This window comes from Propithecus coquereli, unplaced genomic scaffold (assembly GCF_000956105.1).
Source record: "Propithecus coquereli isolate 6110/MARCELLA unplaced genomic scaffold, Pcoq_1.0 Scaffold77, whole genome shotgun sequence".
NCBI lineage: Eukaryota > Metazoa > Chordata > Mammalia > Primates > Indriidae > Propithecus > Propithecus coquereli.
This window is the reverse complement of record NW_012153840.1, coordinates 3,257,336-3,261,041: the sequence shown is the minus strand read 5'-3', so window position 1 is coordinate 3,261,041 and position 3,706 is coordinate 3,257,336. Positions and strand designations below refer to the sequence as shown.

The window sequence follows — 3,706 nt, the reverse complement described above, 5'->3', positions numbered from 1 at the left end:
TTTGTATCTCCTGGTTGAGTAGTTGTCCAACGCATTTATATAATTTTTGCATGGATTTACAAGTAAGTGTTGTGTAATGTACTTTGTGAAATTCATTTTTCTGTGCTATTAAAATCAATAAATTTGCAATTTATGGAATAATCTTATTCAGATATCTCTCAGAACTAGTTACATTCTGTTATTCAGTATTGGCTATGCATGTTCTTTTTTTTTTATATAGGATATGGTCTTATTATTTAACTCAAAAAATCTTATTTTTGGCTGGACTCAGACTTAGAAGTAGATGCTCTCAGAGAGCACAGCCTACATCTCTTGGCAATCTGCTCCTGGCACTTTTCTTTGGCCTCCTTCATTCTCTTGGCCAAAAGTTTGGCATATTCTGCAGCCTCTTCCTTATTTTTCTTAGTACGCTGCTTCTTCAGAGCAATACGCCGGCATTTATGTTGCAGGATGTGTGGAGTTACAAGTCGCTGAATCTTGGGTGCTTTGGTCCTAGATTTCTCACCTTCTTTGTTTAGAGCTTCCTTACAACATTGGTGAACATCATCTTCTTTAGACAGATAGAAAAGTTTGCGGATTCTGCTAGTTCTTTTGGGCCCCAGATGATGAGGTACTGTAGTATCAGTCAGTCCAGGGACTTTCTGTCCTTTTTTTTTTTTTTTTTTTCAATAACCAAGTTGAGAACGCTCAGGTTGGCATCCACAATGCAACCCCAAACAGATTTGCACTTTCTCCAGTTCTCCTTGGTCTATAACAGGAATGCCCCTTACTCAGTAGCAGGCGAACACGGCCATGGGTCAAGACACCCTGCTTCACGGGGAAACCTTGCTTGTCATTCCCACCACTGATTCAGACCACGTAACCCTTCCATTCTTCACCCAGAGCATCGGCAGCAACTTCCGTGGCCATATGCTTCTCATAGAAAGTACGAAGTTTGCGTTCATCGTCCACTTCAATGAGTTTCTGGCAGCCAGTGGCTGGGAAGGAGATATTCAGCTTCATCCTGAAGCAGCTCTGGCTGTGCATGTTCTTAGACAGTACAAGATTGTGCCTGGGTTTCAGCCTGGCCTTGTGCTGCCATTTCTTCCCCTCTTACCCTCTGTTAGCAAGATAGGAGCCGCGACTGCATCAGCCCCTTACTGTGCCACACACACGTCCACCATGCCCCCATCCAGTGTGCCATCTACCTCTGATCCACCTCTGCATCCTCTCCCTTACCTCTTATCCCTGTGCCCCTACACCAGCCACCACTCACCAAGAAATCTGCTCCTCGTCTTTTTCAGGTAACTAAATCTTCCCCACTCTTTGGATCCAGTCTGGGCACACCTCCTTTAGAGCAGCTTCAATGTCCCTTGGGCCCATGGCCATCTCTCTTTCCTTGCAAGTGCTGGACTAAAAACTCCTGTGTTGTCTTACTTGATTTCTAGTGTCATAGTTTAAATCTTGCTCATGGAAGAGATTATAAACTCTTCAAGAGTAAAGGCTGGGCTATCTCATCTTGGAGATCTTCCCAGTATAGTGCTTGCTTTCTAGGAGACACAAAATGCTTAATAAATTAAATTCATTTGAACTAATTCCTTCCGTTTCTGCCTGATATGACAGAGAAAGAGATTTCTCTTACTTTGCTTCCCAAGACTTTTGAATGTCTGCCCAAGAAAAGTCCAGAAACGATTGGGATATCTTCGTAAGGAAGTTGAAACTTTCTTTCTGCGGGTTCGAGTTTAAGTCTGCTAAATGAATTGACAATAAGCAGTTTTAAAAGAAAAAAGGCATAACAAATTTATTTGATCCTAGTTGTACATGACACAGAAGTCTTCAGATTGAAGATCCAAAGGTTAAGGGGAAGTTATCTGATTTTATACTTAGATTCAATGAAGTAGGGTTCCATAGTGAACCATGTAGAAATGTGACTGGACAAAAAAGGATATGCACTAATGCTAATGGACTGAGTGAGAAAACCTAGCAAGGCCTATCTGTTCATATTCTTCTTGGCCTCTCTTTTGTAGCATTTCTGACTCCTGGGTATGAGGTAGGTAGACCACTCTGGAATGACAGTCTTAATTTCTTTATGGCCAGCTGTAACACAGAAAGGTGGAAGGAGGTTGGGGTAGTATTTTTAAGTTTTATGGCTGACTTTTGGGAAAAGGGGTTCTGATCTGCCTTGGGGATGCTAGTGTTTATGGCTTTCCTTGAGGGAGAATGAAGAGCAAGGGACAAGACAGAAGGAGGTCAGAGAGAGACTTTGCTTCTGAGGCCTTCACTTTGGAGTATTATTCTCTGAGCCCCAATATCCTCAAACACTGTTGGTGAGAGTGGAAATTAGGCCAACTGTTTTGGAGGGCAACTCAACAGGTTCTATTAAGATTATAAATATTCATCCAAGCAATTCCTCACCTGAGTACCTATCCTGGGAAATGCATTCCAGTGAGTCAAAATTTTCAGAACAAGGATTTTCACTGGTGTATTGCTTATAATTGAAAAACACTAGGGGAAAGAAAACCCTAAATGTCCATAAATATGTAAATTTTTAAATTAACTACAGAGTACGCATGCAATAGTCTAATATTCTGTAATTTAAGAGAACTGAGTAGATCTTTATGTACTGATATAGAAAAAGCATCTCCAAAACATACTGTTAAATTTTTAAAAAGCTTAGAAATAATGACTAGTCTATATGCCTTATAATTTAAAAAAACAACCCCACAAAATCTATGTATTTCTATGTATCTGTATTTGTGGAATCTCTATATTTTCTAGTAGTGGAATCAAATGTTGCATGGGAGAGAGAGGTTCTACACAAGTCAGTGAGCACGGTGACAACTGAACTCAGTCAAAATTTATTTCTAAAATCCCTTAGGGAAGAGCCACTCCAGAGTTGGACATTTCATCTTTACTAAGTCGAATGCAACTCTGTTTCCTGCTGAGTTGGAGCAGATTAATGTTTTTCCAAGCAGCAGATAAAGATGGTAGGTTGCATTTAGGGGCCACACTGTTCAAGTGAAAAGAAATATACTCACATCACAAAAGGCCACCCAAAGCTGAGATCAGTGTTTCTCAATAGGGTGTCTAAGAATTTAGGGCAGGATAGTCCTATGTTGGATGTTTAGCATCCTTACCTCTCTGGCCCTGGATGTGTACCATCACCATTCCCTTCCGTGTACAATGAAATAGTCTTCCAAATATTTCAAATGCCCCATAGGGGGCAGTACTCTCCCTGGCTGAGAACCACTGGAGTGGGAGATCTATATCTCCCATTTCATTTTCACCCTTATCTAGGCATATGCTCACTGGGTACAATGGCCATTGAGTGGAATCATCTGCTCTCATTTAAATAATTTTTCCCCACTCTTCTTTATCTTTTTGAGCCTACATGGCTGAGTTCACATAAGCCATATGCTCAAAGGGTATTATTCTGGTATATCAGTTAACTGTTGCTATATAACAAACCATCCAAAACATAGTGGCATGGAAAAACCATTTTATTATGTGCACAGATTCTATAGATCAAGAGTTCAGACAGGATACAATGACTTGTCTCTGTTCCACAATGTCTGAGGGTTTAGGTTGGAAGACTTGAAAGGCTGAGGCTGGCTCAAATGGCAGGGACTGGAATCATCTGGAGGCTTCTTCACTCACATGTTTGTCTCTTGAGCTAGGAGAACTCAAAGGTTAGGTTCAGATGGGACTGACAACTGAATGAAGCATC

At 40.9% G+C, this 3,706-nt stretch overlaps 1 pseudogene; it reads right to left on the bottom strand.

Moving 5' to 3' along the window:
• Positions 1–251: 251 nt before the first annotated feature.
• LOC105824918 lies at positions 252–1,008 on the bottom strand (annotated as a pseudogene).
• Between the last annotated feature and the right edge of the window lie 2,698 nt (positions 1,009–3,706).